This window comes from Pinus tabuliformis, chromosome 2_2 (assembly GCF_031772625.1).
Source record: "Pinus tabuliformis cultivar Carrire ecotype Pingquan chromosome 2_2, CPIR1, whole genome shotgun sequence".
Lineage (NCBI taxonomy): Eukaryota > Viridiplantae > Streptophyta > Pinopsida > Pinales > Pinaceae > Pinus > Pinus tabuliformis.
The window spans coordinates 1306004099-1306022852 of record NC_142300.1 but is presented as its reverse complement, the minus strand read 5'-3'; the positions used below and the strand labels follow the sequence as shown (position 1 = coordinate 1306022852).

Sequence of the window (18754 nt, the reverse complement as noted above, 5' to 3'; positions counted from 1 at the left end):
GAAATTAGATTTCTGGCTAATGCAGGAATATGCAGAACACTAGGAAGTGTTCTAACCCTTCCACCTTGCCAATTCAACTTTACTTTTCCGCAACCAACGATTCTAGCCTTCCTATCATCCCCTAAGAAGACATCACCACCATCGTATTTATCATACTTGTAGAACCACTCTATGGGGAGTGAAGTGAAAGGATGCACCTGAGTCAATTAACCATGCCTCATCTACATGTGTACTTGAAGAAGCCAAGTACACATCCCCACCATCTGAGGTGGTTTTCGCCTCTGCAGAAGAAGCATCATCAAATCCCTTTATGTTGTTAGGAGCTTTAGATCTCCCTCTAGATTTAGATCTCCCACTCGATGACTTATTTTTGTTTTTGTTCTAGGACCATCCTCGTACAGAAAAGGCATCACCATTCTGGCTCTCCATATTTTCCGTTTCATCTCCTCTATCAGCAAGGATGAGACTATTTCATCAAACTGCAAGGCAGTTGCACTGCTACCTATTGCAATAACCAGACTGTCCCACGAATCTGGTAGAGAACACAATTATATCTAGAAAAAATGCCTACAATAGCATATTGGTAGATTAGGTTTGTTGGTTATTGGATTTTGTTGGAAGATTTTGTCAACAATAATCTTCTAATTTAGAATATGTTGGACCTTATAAGAAATATATATGTGAGATGTGTTTTGGTTTTGAATTGCAATATATAAATTGTTGTGTGTAATTTGTGCAATGTGTTTGCTCCTTAAATTTCTATTTATTATGATTTAATGCATCAACATATTACAATTTTCAAACTCAAATAGTATCTATATTAGATAGTAAATATATAACTACACAACATAGGCTTATCCACACTCGATATAGATTCATCCACACACCACACATGTACAATGATTTAATATAAAAGTTTCCAAATTAATCTTTATATTTTCATCCATATTGGATAGTAAATACACAAATACACAGCGTAGGCTCATCCACATAAATGCACAACTATTTATTTAACAAAAATGTTCCCAAACTCATTTTTGTATTTTTTTTTTTAAATAATGCAATAAATTGATGCTTTCATATGAACTAAGTATATTGAGTTGAGGGGAAAAGTAGCTTTCAATAAGGATTTTGTATTTCTCTTCTCTTCTTCTAGTCACACTATTTATTTCTCTTCATTTTCATGTTTATCCTTTTTATTACTAGCTTAAGAATCATCATGTTTTTCTATGAGGTTACCTTCAACTTTTACTTAATAGTGCTTTCTTTCTTCAACATATCCTTTGATCTCTCTTCTAAACATGAAGACAATTTTTTCTTTAAACTCTTGTTAATTTTCCTTGTGCATTAATTTTTTTTTATCAATTTTATAACAACATATCCATCAAGGCGTAATGTCCAACACCCCTACATTTCTTAACAATATTCTTGTATTTTACAACAACTAATTTTAATTTTGAAATAATCTTCACATTGCCATTCTCATAATAGTTCTTGTTATCTTACATCGCAAATGATGCAATTATAATTAAAAGGTGTAACAAACTACTACCGCTAATAATAACAATATTCCACTTAAACTTGTCTAGTGGAAAATCCGTAATATTAAGAGTAAATATATATATATATATATATATATTATAATTATGTAATTAGATAAAAATCTAAATTTAATCGTTTATTTTAATATAATATAATAAATGATTAAATTTAGAGGAAGCAGGATGTGATGGCACGATCTTAGCTGGGATAGTCATCATCCTTCTTCTTTATGCTGACAATATTGTTCTTCTGGCAAGGTGCCCATCTGATCTTAATAAGAAACTCAGGCTTCTGAAGGATTTCTGCTCTACCATGGGTATGACTGTTAACACTGACAAAACAAAAGTTATGATTATCAAATCCAAGAAGGACACTTACGCTAATTTTATGTATGACAATAATAACTTGGAGGAAGTGTATTCTTACAAGTACCTAGGAATTGATATTCATCACAAGCTCAACTGGAACCATAGCATTGAGAAAAGGATCAATGGGGGGTGGAAAGCTTACTATGGTCTTGAAAATAATTGTAAAATTGCAAACCTTGTAATGTGGGATAAAAAGAAGTTCCTCTTTGAAACTTTAGTCGCTCCTGTTATCTTATATGGCTGTGAGGTTTGGGGTTGCAGCATCTCCAGAGAATCATGGAGAAAGATTGAGCAAATCCAGAAGCGTTTTATAACTTATAACCTGAAAATTAAAAGTAATACACCCTACCCTATTCTCCTTATAGAAGCAGGTCTTTCCCCTATTGAGAGCCTAGCTATGCTTAGGTTTCTGTTGTACAAGCACAAAATCAGTAACATAAACGATCATAGACTTCCTAAGCTAGCTTTAAATTCTAGCCAAAACCACCTGAGGCTCAATCGAGGGTGGCATAAAGACACAAGGGCCTGGTTAAACTATTGGGAGATCAACGAAAATGATGCATGGCAAAACATAAATAACATTAAAGATATTGTTACTTCTAAGTTCAAAGAAAAAATGTGGTGTGAGAAAGACTTAGCGGCTAAAAGAAAATTCAGTTATTATAAGAAGGTCATCAACCCCACCCTAGAAGATCAAAAGTATCTCTCTATTTTAACTAGCTCAAAGAAGAAAATTAATATAGCAAAGATTAGAACGAATTCTCATGAGCTCCATAGTGAAACAGGTCGTTGGGCAGTTCCTAAAACGCCGTGGACGGAAAGGATCTGCCATATATGTAAGAATAGGAACATCGAGGATGAAAACCACTTCCTCTTAGAGTGCCCCGCGTATAACCACATTAGATCTCAGTTTCACAATCTTTGTTACAATACTAACCTTCCTAGCCTTTTACAATGTCAAAATTATAGTGAGCTCGGGAGGCTTCTCTCCGAGCTTTTTGAGCATAGGAATACAATCTTAGATCAAAATAGATAATTTGTTTCTTTAGGTCCGATAGATCATTATTTGGTCTGAGCAGACGTTAACCATCATCATCATCATCAATAAAATTATATACCAAAAAAATAAATTTTGTATTATAAATAAATTTAAAATATTTTAATATAAATTATTATTTAAATATTTTTTTATAAATTTGATTTTAAAATACATCAAATTATATTTAAAAAATAAAATTAAAACTATATGAAATAATAAAATATGTCAAAAAAAAACCATTTCAGAAAAAATGAAAACAAAATAAAACAATAAAATATCTCTAAAAAAGCCATTTAACATATAATATTACAATCATTTTGAATTAGAGATTACAATCTTTTATTTATATATATATAAAGGGTAAATAAAAAATTTACTTTGTTAAGCGGAGAAGATGATAAATTATTAAAAAGCGTAAATGATTTTTATAAAAGCATAATGATGAGGATGAATTGTACCAAACTTTGTTAGCGTGACGATGTGGAAAAGCATAAATGATTAAAATCTATATATGGAATACCATTTTTAACACGAAGGGGATATGAAAGTGGAGGATGGGTATACGATGAATTTTGTAATAATATTAATACAAATGAATAATCTTTTTAATATTTTGATTTTCCAAATTGCACTGTATATTATAATGAATAATTTTTTTAAACCATAATTTTCTCTTTTGTAAATAAATACAGGAAAGCTAATTGGGTTTTCCAACTATTGGACTAATTCCAGGCCCATGTCGCTTGCATATGGCGAGGCATATATACAATGCAGCTTGGATTAGACATGACTTTCTTCGGGCTGCATAGCCATCAATTTTGTACAATGCAGTTTTTCTTAAACGCTACTCTTTGGATTTGGAAGCTTCTGGTGCCATTCGACCACCCCTGCTGCCGCTGCTCCACTTGCCATTTATGTCGATACTACACTCCTCTTTTGAATGATATAATCATGTAATCGATTTATCTAAGCCATTACAGTCAGACACTTCCTCTGCAACGTCCCCTGAAGACCTCACTGCAATCATCTGACTGCGCAGTGCGGGGAAGTGCCCATTTAACAATAAAATTTATACATAATGTTAATATCAAAGTGCACATTAAAGCTGCCAGGATTACTAGTGAATTGGGATCGAAAGTACCGCCCTCGGATGTCAAGGGATTACTTTTAGATAAACCAGCAGCTACAGACACTGTGTTAAGCTTGAGGATTCCTCTGCTAAGGGCTGTGTCCACACTCGTATTAGAATTGGGTCTGGAGAATTCACTGTCCAAGCGCAGACTGAGCAGCAAAATTTGGAGCACTCCCAAGTCAGAGGCCGCAATGTTTCTTTACTGGGACTCTGATCAGGATGAGAAATATAAGCCCCAGAATTTCTTCGGGAGAAAACAGATTTCAAAATTGAAAATCAATGATATATAAATGGTATGGGTGCCTATGAGATGGTACGCTGCACCTGGCGAGTGCAAACGTCAAGGCGACAGGTGGTGCAAACAGTGACGACCTTTGGATGAGTAACAGAATGGATGGGCATATGATGCACATACCTTCCGTTTCAATGGCCATCAATACTAACACTAACAGCAAGATGGATATCATATCATGCACATCTCCATAACTATTTAACTAGAAAGTGTTTCAGGCATGCCTCCCGTTTCAATGGCCATCAATACTAACATTAACAATAAGATGGATGATCATATCATTCACATCTCCATAACTATTACCCAGAAAGTGTTTGGCTGAAATTATTTATACGGATTGATTGACCCGTAAACAGATGTCAAAGCGCCCTATGTCCCGAGGTCTTTAGAGAGGGTGTATTAATGGAGGTATGGCAGTGTAAAGAATGGTTACCATCATTTTAATGGAAAAAGGGTAACAACAATAAATTCAGTTATCGTAATGGTTAAAAATGGGTTATAAATTTATGGGTTGTATATGCCTATCAACGTGTCAATGGCCATAAATGTATGGTGTTGTATATGTTTATTACTTTGGGGTTTAAATGTATGGAGTTGTATATGCTTATTGTTAGATTTTGACACATTATTTATCAGTTATTCAAAGACAAGCATATACAGTCTCGTGCATTTATGGCTCATAGGCAAGTTGATTATTTGTTTTGAATGACAATGGCTGAAAATAACCAGTATGCCAATGGTCCATAAATGCGTGGGGGCTATATATGTCTATTTTTGGATTTTGGGAGGCATATACAACCCCGTGCATTTATGGCCCATGGGAAGGTTGGTTATTGTTTTCATCGACAACAGTTAAAAATAATCAGCGTGCCAATGGACCATAAATGCAAGGTGGCTATATATGCCCACCGTTGGATTTTGGCAGACCACTTATCTAATGGCAGGGCATATACAACTGTGTGCATTTATGACCCATGGGCAAGCTGGTTATTTGTTTTCAATGACAATGACGGAAAATAACCAGTTTGCCAATGGGCCATAAATGCATGGGGGTTATATATGCCCATTGTTGGATTTTGGCAGGCTAGTTATCCAATGGCAGGGATATATAGGCCCGTGCATTTATGGCCCATGGCCAGGTTAGTTATTTGTTTCTAATGACAACAGTGGAAAATAACTAGCCTGCCAATGGGCCATAAATGCATGGGGGTTGTATATGCCCACCGTTGGATTTTGGCAGAAATGCATGGGGGTTGTATATGCCCACCGTTGGATTTTGGCAGGTCAGTGACCCAACGATAGGCATATACAGCCCCATGCATTTATGGCCCATGGCACGCTGGTTGTTTGTTTCCAATGACAATGACTGAAAATAACCAACCTACCCATGGGCCATAAATGCACGGGGATGTATATGTTTGCGGTTAGATAACTACCCTGCCAAAATCCAACGGTGGGTTATCTAACGACAAACATATACAACCCCGTGCATTTATGGCCCATGGGAAGGTTGGTTATTTGTTTCCAATGACAATGGCTGAAAATAACCATCCTCCCAATGGGCCATAAATGCACAGGGTTGTATATGCCCACCATTGGATTTTGGCAGGCCAATTATCTAACAACATACATATACAACCCCGTCAATTATGGCCCATGGGTAGGCTAGTTATTTATTTCCAATGACAACGGCTAAAAATAACTAGCTTGCCAATGGGTCATAAATGCATGGGAGTTGTATATGCCCACCGTTGGATTTTGGTAGGCCAATTATCCAACGACATGCATATATAACCCTGTACATTTATGGCCCATGGTAAGATGGTTATTTGTTTCCAATGACAAACGCTGAAAATAACCACCCTCCCAATGGGCCATAAATGCACGGGGGTTGTATATGCCCACCGTTGGATTTCGGCAGGCCAGTTATCCAACGACAGGCATATACAACCTCGTGCATTTATGGCGCATGGGCAGACTAGTTATTTGTTTCTAATGACAATGTGATGGTGATTGTACATATTTGGTGATGAGCAACACAAAATCTTTAATATTATGCAGTGACTTTACGTCCATGCATAACGCTCTGTTTGTATGCAAGTTTATACTCCATGCGATGAATAGATACAACTACTTGACATTATGCCCTCTTTGTGTGGTATCTTTTGAGCATTTCATCTATTGGATCTCACCCACATCCCATCAAAAGCCCAAACAACCAGCTCCTATCATTGTTTGTAGGTGGATAGACTAACAACATGACTCTCCGGGACAAAGGGTGTAATGAAACTCTAAACTTTAATCTCATAACAATGACTATAGCCCATATGCATCCACATCGGTAGCACATGTCTCACACTACAACAAACTCACACAGTCACACATAACAGTGACACATACAGACATATCCACACTAATTCAATCTACATCTATAGTAGATTATATCCTGGACCCTCCTTTAAGGGAGTTAGCCACAAAGGCACTAGCTTTGATACTAATTTGTGAAACTAATTGCACACCATAAACTTGTTTGCATTATGATAAACACATATAAACACATCAAGTATTGGCCTAAGATAGAAATGTTATCTTAGCGAGTATGTTAAAGAATATCTTAACCACACACTTAAATAGGATGTAATATCTCTCTTAGATGTAACAAACTTCTAAACAAGGCAAATCACTCTATCACAAGACAAGTAGGAGTTAGTTACTCAAACGAAAATTGTTCAAGTAGGAGTTAATTACTCAAAGGCACAACTATTGTTTTAATAGAAGTGTTCCCAAACTCATTTTTATATTTTTTTACAAAATAATGTAATAAATTGATGGTTTCATATGAATTAAGTATATTGAGTTGAGCGGAAAAGTAACTTTCAACAAGGAATTTGTATTTCTCTTCTCTTCTTCTACTCAGACTATTTATTTCTCTCCAAATCTTTCATTTTCATCTTTATCCTTTTTTTTACTAACTTAAGAATCATCCTTTTTTTTCTATAGGGTTACCTTCAACTTTTACTTAATAGTGTTCTCTTTCTTCAACATGTCCTTTGACCTCTCTTCTAAACATGAAGAGAAATTCTTCCTTAAACTCTTGTTAATTTTCTTTGTGCATTATTTTTTTATCAATTTTATGACAACATATCCATTAAGGAGTAATGTCCAACACCCCTACATTTCTTAACAATATACCTACATTTTGCAACAACTAATTTTAATTTTGAAATATCTTCACATTGTCATTCTCATAATAGTTCTTGTTATCTTACATCTCAAATGATGCAATAATAATTAAAAGGTGTAACAAACTACTACTATCACTAATAATATTATAATAATATTTCCACTTGAACTTGTCTGGTAGAAAATCCATATTAAGAGTAAAAAAAATAAAAAAAATTATACTATAATTATGTAATTAGATAAAAATAGATTGTTTATATAAATTAAATATATAAATATTAGTAATTTTAATATTAATATGAATGTTTAGCAACATTATAATTACTTTATTATTAATTTTTAATCTTTAGTGATATATATATATATATATATATATATAATTTAATATTAATATTATTTATTAGTACTAGTATTAGTTTTATCAATAATCATTATTAATATCTTTATATATAAATATTATATATTTATATTTATTATTAGTTTTAATCTTTAGTTTTATTTATATTTATATATATATATATATATATATATATATATATATAGCCATTTTCTTCTAGCTGTTAGGTTGATTTGTCTTCCTATTTAACTTTTTTCCTAAATCTGTTTTTTCATAGTATCTTGAAAATCTTTATACATTATAATATAATAAATTATATATTAAAAATATGCAAATTTTATATTGTAAATTGATTTAAAATATTCAAATATAAATTATTATTTTAATATTTTTTATAAATTTAATTCTAAAATACATCAAATTATATTTAAAAAATAAAATTAAAACTAAATTAAACAATAAAATATCTAAAAAAAACCATTTGGAAAAAAATGAAAACTAAATCAAACAATAAAATATCTTCAAAAAAGAAGAAGCCATTTAACATATTATATTACAATAATTTTGAATTAGAGATTACAATCACACTTTTTTTCATGGACATAAATATGTATATATAAAATAAGGATGAATACAAAATTTACTTTGTTAAGTTGAGAAGATGATAAATTATTAAAAAGCGCAAATGATTTTTATAAAAGCATAATGATGACAAGGAATTGTACCGAACTTTGTTAGAGTGAGAGAGGATGTGGAAAAGCATAAATGATTAAAATATATATATGGAACACCATTTTTAAAACGAAGGAGATATGAAAGTGGAAGATGGGTAAACAATGAACTTTGTAATAATATTAATACAAATGAATAATCTTTTTAATATTTTGATTGGATTCCAATCTAAGACCATTACAGTGTATATTATATTGAATATTTTTTTAAACCATAATTTTCTCTTACTTTTGTAAATAAATACAGGAAAGCTAATTGGGTTTTCTAATTATTGGACTAATTCCAGGCCCATGTGGCTTGCACATAGGGAGGCATATATGCAATGCAGCTTGGATTAGACATGACCTTCTTCGGGCTGCATAGCGATCAATTTTGTACAATGCAGTTTTTCTTAAACGCTACCTTCAGTGGCATGCAAAGGAGTCAATTAAAGCATCCACTGCTATCTCCCTTCACAATATCACCAACTTGAATCATGAAGTCCTTAATAACCCTACTAAAATGGAAATCTTTATAGCCAATAGAAATGCCTGCTTTCCTGTATTCCCCTGTGAAGAACGGCTGAAAGTTTTCAGTTGTTTTGGGAACAATATCAGCAAAGAGCTCCTTCTTAATTCGTACTGTTGGAATGGTGCCTAACGTTACATCAAAGAAGACGACAGGATTCTTTGGATTTGAAAGCTTCTGGTGCCATTCGACCATCCCTGCTGTCGCTGCTCCACTTGCCATTTATGTCGATACTACACTCCTCTTTTGAATGATATAATCATGTAATCGATTTATCTAAGCCCTTACAGTCAGACACTTCCTCTGCCACGTCCCCTGAAGACCTTACTGCAATCATCTGACTGCGGGGAAGTGGCCATTTAACAATAAAATTAATAAATTGGGATCGAAAGTACCGCCCTCGGATGTCAAGGGATTACTTTTAGATAAACCAGCAGCTACAGACACTGTGTTAAGCTTGAGGATTACTCTGCTAAGGGCTGTGTCCACACTCGTGTTAGAATTGGGTTTGGAGAATTCACTCTCCAAGCGCAGACTGAGCAGCAAAATTGGGAGCAATCCTAAGTAAGAGGCCGAAATGTTTCTTTACTGAGACTCTGATCAGGATGAGCTAAGAAATGTAAGCCCCAGAAATTTGTTCGGGAGAAGACAAAGGTTTCAAAATTCAAGCGCACCAAATTACAAAATTCAGAATCAATGATGTATGGATGGTATGGGTGCCTATGAGATGGTATAGTGGACCTGGTGAGTGCAAACGTCAACGCGACGGTGGTGCAAACAGTGACGACGTTTGGATGAGTAACAGAATGGATGGGCACATGATGCACATGTCTCCCGTTTCAATGGCCTTCAATACTAACAGCAGGATGGATGTTCATATCATGCACATCTCCAGAACTGTTAAGCAGAAAGTGTTTCAGGCATGCCTCCCGTTTCAATGGCCATCAATACTAACACTAACAGCAAGATGGATGATCATATCATGCACATCTCCATAACTATTAACCAGAAAAGTGTTTCCCTGAAATTATTTATGCGGATTGACCGGTAAACAGATGTCAAAGTGCCCATGTCCCGAGGTATTTAGAGGGTGTATTAATGGGGCAATTCCTATTTCCAACCCCATTGAAACATAAATGCAGCCAGACATGCAAGGGGAATAACAATTGCTTTGTTGCTAAAATGCCAAAGTCAACCCCATTGAAACATAAATACAAGAGAACTGCTATATCCCTTGCATGTCAGGCTGCATTTATGTTTCAATGGGGTTGGAAATAGGAATTGCCGTATTAATGGAGGTATAACCTTGTAAATAATGGTACCATCATTTTATTGGAAAAAGGGCCACAACAATAAATTCATCCACACGCTAATCGAGGTAAAAATATTGCAATGGCAACGGCTGAAAATGTACCATAAATTTCCCTGTTGTATACGCCAACCAGCTTGTCGATGGGCTATAAATGTACGGGGTTATATATGTTCACGAGTTTGTCAATGGATCCTAAATGTATGGGGTTGTATATGTCTATCGTTGGATTTTGACATGCCAGTGAACCAATAGAAGACATATACAGCGTCATGCATTTATGGCCCATGGGCAAGTTGGTTATTTGTTTCCAGCCTGCCAATGGGTCATAAATGCACGAAGGCTATATATGCCCACTGTTGGATTTTGGCAGGCCACTTATCCAATGGCAGACATATACAACCCCATGCTTTTATGGCAATGGGCAGGTTGGTTATTTGTTTCCAATGACAACAGTTGAAAATAATCAGGGTGCCAGTGGGCCATAAATGCGCGGGGGCTATATATCCCCATTGTTGGATTTTAAATGCACGGGGGCTATATATCCCCACCGTTGGATTTTCGCAGATGCACAGGGGCTATATATCCCCACCGGGCATACTAGTGATCCAACAGCAAGGATATACAACCTTGTGCATTTATGGCCCATGGGCACGGTGGTCATTTGTTTCCAATTACAGTGGCAGAAAATAACCAGTCTGCCAATGGGCCATAAATGCACGGGGGTTGCATATGCCCCCCGTTGGATTTTGGCACACTAGTTATCCAACGACAGGCATATACAGCGCCGTGTATTTATGGCCCATGGGCAGGTTAGTTATTTGTTTCCAATGACAACGGCTGAAAATAACCAGTGTCCTAATGGACCATAAATGCGTAGGGATTCTATATGCCCATCGTTGGATTTTGGCAGGCCACTGATCTAACAGCAAGCATATACAACTCCGTGCATTTATGGCCCATGGGTAGGCTGGTTATTTGTTTCCAATGACAATAGTTGAAAATAACCAGCCTGCCAATGGGCCATAAATGCACGGGGGTTGTATATGTCCACCATTGGATTTTGGTAGCCCAGTGATCCAACAGTAGACATATACAACCCCGTGCATTTATGGCACATGAGCAGGTTGGTTATTCGTTTCCAATGACAATGGCTGAAAATAACCATCCTCCCAATGGGCCATAAATGCACAGGGCTATATATGCCCACCATTGGATTTTGGTAGACTAGTTATCCAACAACAGACATATACAACCCCGTGCATTTACGACCCATGGGCACATTGGTTATTTGTTTCCAATGAGAACCACTGAAAATAACCAACCTGCCAATGGGTCATAAATGCACGGGGCCATATATGCCCACTGTTGGATTTTGGCAGGCCAGTTATCCAACTGCAGGCATATACAACCCCATGCAGTTATGGCCCATGGGCAGGTTGGTTATTTGTTTCCAATGACAACGGCTAAAAATAACTAGCTTGTCAATGGGTCATAAATACATGGGCGTTGTATATGCCCACCGTTGGATTTTGGCAGGCCAGTTATCCAACGACACGCATATACAACCCTTGTGCATTTATGACCCATGGGCAAGCTGGTTAGTTGTTTTCAATGACAACTGCTGAAAATAACCAGCATGCCAATGGACCATAAATGCATGGGGGTTGTATATGCGCATCGTTGGATTTTGGCAGGGTAGTTATCCAACGACAGGCATATACAACACCATGCATTTATGGCCCATGGCCATGTTGGTTATTTGTTTCTAATGAAAATGTGATGGTGATTGTACATATTTGGTGATGAAAGAAACACAAAACCTTTAATATTATGCACTAACTTTACCTCGATGCGTAATTCTCTGTTTGTACGCAAGTTTATACTCCAGGCGATGAATACCCTCATCAAAGGGAAAGGAAAAACTTTGATGGTGCACGACAATTGGAATATATACAACTACTTAACTTGAATTTATGCCCTCCCTGTGTGGTATCTCTTGCGCATTTCATCTATTGGATCTCACCCACATCCCATCAAAAGCGCAAACAACTAGCTCCTATCATTGTTTGCAGGTGGATAGACTAACAACATGACTCTTCAGGATAAAGGGTGTAGTGAAACTTTGAACTATAATCTCATAACAATCACTGTAGCACATATGCATCCACATCGGTAGCACATGTCTCGCACTTCAACAAACTCACACAGTCACACATACAAACAAATCCACAATAATTCAATCTACATCTACCATAGATTATATCCTCGGCTCTCCCTTAAGGGAGTTATTCATAAAGCCACTAGCTATGATACTAATTTTTGAAATTAATTTGACACCATAAACTTGTTTGGATTATGATAAACACATCAAATATTGGCCTAAGATAGAAATACTATCTTAGTGAGTATGTTGAAAGAATATCTCAACCACACACTTAAATAGGATCTAATATCTCTCTTAAATGTCACAGAGTTCTAAACAAAGCAAATCACTCTATCACAAGACAAGCAGTATCTAATTATTCTAACAGAAATTGTTCAAAGGCCGTAAGCATGAGTGGCTTTGCACTTATCACTTTTGTTTTCATGATTGTACTCAGATGCACTCTACTCCCCACTCAATAGTATAAGAGTGATATTGTAGTAGTGTTTTAGATCAAATATTAAATAATAATTAAATAACAATAAAAATATAATGTTGACTTAATTAAAAAAAAAAAAAAATCAAATTATTATATATAAACCTTTTTTTTTAATTGTAATACACATATCACATTCAAATAAAATTTAAATAATAGCGATTATACTTTAGAACCTATAATTAATAGACATTTAAAAACCTATTAAACTTAATTAAAATAAAATATATCAATAAATTATAATGATTAAAATAGTAACCTTTATATTTTAAAGATTTATATTTAAATTTAATTTATAAACATATAAAAATGTTTATTTTATTTCATAAGTACAATGTTATATATATTTTCAATACTTTCAACATTTGCCATGTCACCTATGAGAATTGAACCTCCAGGCGGATCAAATGCTAATATTTCTATATATAGATATGTGAAATTTATATAAATATTAATGATCTTATTAAGAATTAGTATGATTCATCTTAATTGAGAGGAATCAAGATTCAATTGCTAATATTTTGGTAAATAGATATGTGAAATTTATATAAAAACTAATGATATTATTAAGAATTAGTTTGATTCATCTTAATTGAGAGGAATCAAATCTTTCGAGATGCAAACCTTTCCCAATTATTGTACACAAAAATAAGGTTGCATCTTGAAAAAATTAATTACTTTTTACACTTGGTAGATACAGATCTATATTAATTTATGCAACGTATATTGTACATTAGCTTTAATCCTTTTTGTAAACACTTTAAATTTAGTTGTGACATCAATGTTTGCAACTAAATTACTTAAAGCTCTTATTTTCCTATTTTAACCATGCTCATAACTCTCATGCTCAATACACCCTAATAACACCATATCACATTGAAACACATCCCATATAAATCCTATGTGGCTCATGCTCAATATACCCTAATAACACCATATCACACTAAAACACCTCCCATATAAATCCTATGTGGCAATTCAAAGCTAGTTCATTGAGACTTATATCCTAGAATCTTCATTTAGGAGTTAAAATCCATATGTTTTCCCCTAATCAAGCCACCATATTTAGTGCATAAAACTCATAATAATGTCCATATCAAATTCAAAATCCATATATATATATATGGGGTTTAAAATGGTATTATGATAAGAGGTTAATATAGGTGGAAATTTTTTATCCAAATGCTTCCAAGATGCTAAAGGATACACTTGGGAGGTCATATATGTCAGTTCAACATATATTCTGTGATTCTATATTTCACTTGGGTTGAAGGTGTTGTTCATGCCCCATGATATATGAGTACAATGTCTTATTTATTGATCCAACCAATGGTTGGGGACGTTATTACGTATGTGTTATATTCTTTACAAGATTATCCTCACAGGTTATTCATATGAATTGGGGTGGGAGCACAATGGGAGTCCAAAAAGGGGGTCAGCTAGTGTCCCTTTATATGGGGTTCTGATTCCTGATCAAAAACCTTGGTACATTCCTTCAAAAGCTTAAAACTTATTATGAAACGATGCATGTTCTTGATAACATGTGCATTTTCATAATACATGGACACATTATTGTTTGGGCGGGAGTGACAACTCTAACATACATCTTTAATGATTACATTGCCTTTCGTTTAGGTTTGGATTGATAAACCTCATGAGCTGGGTTGCAAATATTTTAAAGCATATATATATGTGTGTGTGTGTGTATTTTTATCTTGATATATATCAAAATTCTAAAATGAATCAATATTTTTTTAATGAATCTTAAAATAAGTTATGCCAACCTAAAAAGATTAAAAATCTTAAGGATATAATGGTTTCATATATATATTCTTTATAACTCTATATTTTCTAAAGTAAATTTTATGATTAAAATACTAAACACACTTTCACTAATAAAAATATATCAATTATATTGTGTAACAAAAATATTATAGCTTATGCTCCTGAATGAGAAAAAATACTTAACACAATAATTAATATCATTATTATAACTCATAAAATGGAAGTAAAAATGGAATAAGGGTTGCTTCTCTCTAGTGATTCAATCTCTCACTCATGAGATTGCACCACAACCCTCACTTCCATTCACCAGACTTACATTATCTAAAATATAGGAACTGGCCACCAACAAAGATTAATTAAGGAAAATAGTTTAAACAACATAACAATCTCTATATTTAGGAGAATCTTCAGGTTTCTCCCTTATTATTCTAACACTTCCCCTTAATGGAGAAATGTGTTTTCTACCACACCCAATTGATTCCTACATACTTCAAATTTTGTCTTTCCAAGAGGCTTTGTAAATATTTTAGCCACATTTTCGTAGGTATTATAATAAACTAAATCAATTTCCTTGCACTACATTTTTCCCCTGACAAAATGACAATGTGTCTCAATATGTTTTGATCTTGAGTGGTACACAATATTGTTGGTGAGCTTGATGGTGCTTTGATTATACCACTTGATAATAGTTAGTGTTTTTTGTATTTCTCCTACATCTTCAAGAACTCACCTCAAACAAAATACTTCACACATAGCACTACACAAAGATTTGTATTTAGCTTCAGTAGATGACAAAGAAACAATTGGTTGTTTCTTACTATTCCATGCCACAATACCAAATCCAAGGCTAAATGCATATCCTAAAGTTTATTTTTTGTCATTAGGATTTTCGCCCCAATCTAAATTAGAATAGCTTTCCAGATCAACATTAAAATCATCAGTATATTTAATACCAAAGTCAATAGTTCCTTCTAAATATCGAAGAACTTACTTTATAGCTTTTGAATGATTTTAAGAGGTTTGGCCATGAATTGACTTAGGATTCTAACTGAATATGCTATATCTATGTTGATTGTAGTGAGGTAGTTTATACTTCCCACTAGTTGATGATACAGTGTACCATCTACCTATCTTGTCCCATCATTATTGTAGGGTTTGCCATTTTGTTATAATGGTATTGCCATACATTGGTTCATTTTGAATATTTTTTGTAGCTCCCTAGTATACTTGCTCTATGTAACCAATGTTTTTCCACCTTCTCTCCATATCTTAAGACCTAAGCAATAATGTAATTCACCAAGAAATTTCTTTTCAAACTCCTATGATAACTATCATTTAACTTCATAAATTAACATGGAAGTATTTCCTATTATAATAATATTATCAACATACAAGGAAATCATAATAACATGCCCCTTTTTATGTGACTTGATATACATATTAGGGTTTCTTTTTCTTTTCCTAAAACCTTTCTTAAAAAATTAAGAATCAATATTCACATACCATCATCTTGATACTTGTTTCAATCCATATAATGCTTTCGTTAGCTTGCACATAAGGTTCTCTTGACCCATTTTAACAAACCCTTATAGATGAACAAGATATACTTCTTCTTTTAGTTCCCCATTCAAGAAAGAAAACTTAACATCTAGCTGACGTACTTTCCATTTATGTTTTGCAGCTAAGGCAACCATCAATTTAATTTTAAGTAACTTAGCTACATGTGCAAAATTTTCTTCATTATCAATTCCCTCTTTTTGTGAGTAATCTTTTGCAACCACCACAACCCTATATTTATCTATACTTCTATCAACTTTAAATTTACGTTTGAGAAACCTTTTGGATCCTATGGGTACCTATTTTTCAAGAAATTTTGTTAATTCCCAAGTATAATTCTTCATTATATACTCATATTCTTCCTTCATTGCATCTCTATATTCTTTATGCTCATTAGCTTCTTTAATATTCAAAGGTCCTATGACATTATGAATAAATTTTCATTAAGGCATAATCTTTCTATCTAGTAGTGGTTGATTTTGATGATATTACCTTCTTGATACTCTGTTGCTTTCATCTCTTCTCTTGCTTCGTGATGAATAATCTCTTCCTCTTGGTGTGTTCTAGAAATTAGAGGTGTCCATGTTGTTGGATTCTTCCTCCTCTTTCTATTCTTGCTTATCATCTTCTTCCTCTTTGACATCATCATACTCATATGGAATATTCCATGCATCATGCATTTCATCCTTTTGACCTTCATCTGCAAGCTCATGAACAATACATCTCTTCTTGCAAATATTTTATGCGTGCAATGTTCAAACAACTTATAAGCTTCGTGATCAGAATAATAACCTATGAAAATACACTTGATAGATTTTGCAACAAGTTTCCTTCTATATTCTTTCGTAACATGAGAGAATTATTTGCTACTGAAGATTCTTAGATGGATTATTATTGGTTTATAACCATAAAGTGCTTCAAAAGGAGTCTTATGATCTAAACGTTTAGTTGGAGTTCTACTTTTCAAGTAAACATCAGCCTTAACAACTTTCACCCAAAACAAATTGGTAATATTTTTACCATTTAACATTCTCCCTGCACATTCTACCAGGGTTTTTCTGTTTCTTTCAAGTAATCCATTCTATCATGGAGTATATGGTACTATGTATTATTTCACAACTCCATGGGATTTGCAATACTTAATGAATTCATTTCAAATATATTCTCCCCTTTTATCTGATTAGAGGAGCTTGATGTATTTTCTTGTTTGCTTTTCAACCAAAATTTTGAAATCCTTAAATATTCAAATGCATCACTCTTCTTTCTCATGAAGTATACCGATGTTTATTTTATACAATCATCAATAGGGATCAAGAATTAATATGTTCCGCCTAACCATCTAGTCTACATTTGACTACATACATTTGAGTGCACAAGTTCTAGAACATCTCTTTTCCTTTTATATATATGAGTAGGGAACTCTTCTTTATGCATCTTCCCTAAGGCACACCTTTCACATGCAGAATATTAATTCTTGAGTATTGGAATTGCTCCTACCATTACTCATTTTTGAAGGAGTAATAGATCATGATATTTAATGTGGTGATACCTTCAAAGCCAAAGATCTTACGTTGTCATGGTCATGGATGTCAATACTTGATGGATTTTGGTTGCCACATTAAGCTTATACAAACCTCAAATTCTAACTCTTGTTGTAATGACCTTGAAATGATAATGGATGTCTTTTACTGCACAACGGGAATTTACAAATTCAACCTTGAAGCCCTAATATGTTATAGTAGAAATAAAGATTATATTTTTCTTAATACCAAGAACATACATCACATTGAGGATTAGTTTAACACGACCATTAGGTACTATCACTATTAGTGTGCATGACCATCTCCAAGATATATAGCCATACCATTATTAGTTTCATGAATGTTCTCAAACAAATTCCTATTATAGGACATATGGATCGACTTTCAAGAATCAACACACCAAGTATTTGGATCAGTTATTTCAGTAGATGGTGCAACATCTATAAAAAATAGGCTAAAGTTTTTGATTTCATCATTCACTATTTCTCCTCTATCAACAAAATTACCAGTGCGCCTCTTATTTCTATGTTTGTACTCACGGTATTTCCTTTTCTTGCAACCTCTAGAGCACTGTCCAAAATTTCCTTAACAATGACATTTAATATCGACCTTTGGAAATATCATGTCTATTTATGGTTTTGCAATTGGTGGATTACCAAATGATGGCTTTCTATGTGGTGTCTTTCCTCCTTTATTACCATCCTAAGGCTTCCTTTTGAAAGGTGGTTTTCGTGTTGTCATCAATGCTAAATTAGAACTTTGAGGTTTATGGTTCCTTCACCTATTTT

At 33.9% G+C, this 18754-nt stretch overlaps 1 pseudogene; it reads right to left on the bottom strand.

Moving 5' to 3' along the window:
• Positions 1-9048: 9048 nt before the first annotated feature.
• On the bottom strand, positions 9049-9354 carry LOC149198289 (peptidyl-prolyl cis-trans isomerase CYP22 pseudogene; annotated as a pseudogene).
• Between the last annotated feature and the right edge of the window lie 9400 nt (positions 9355-18754).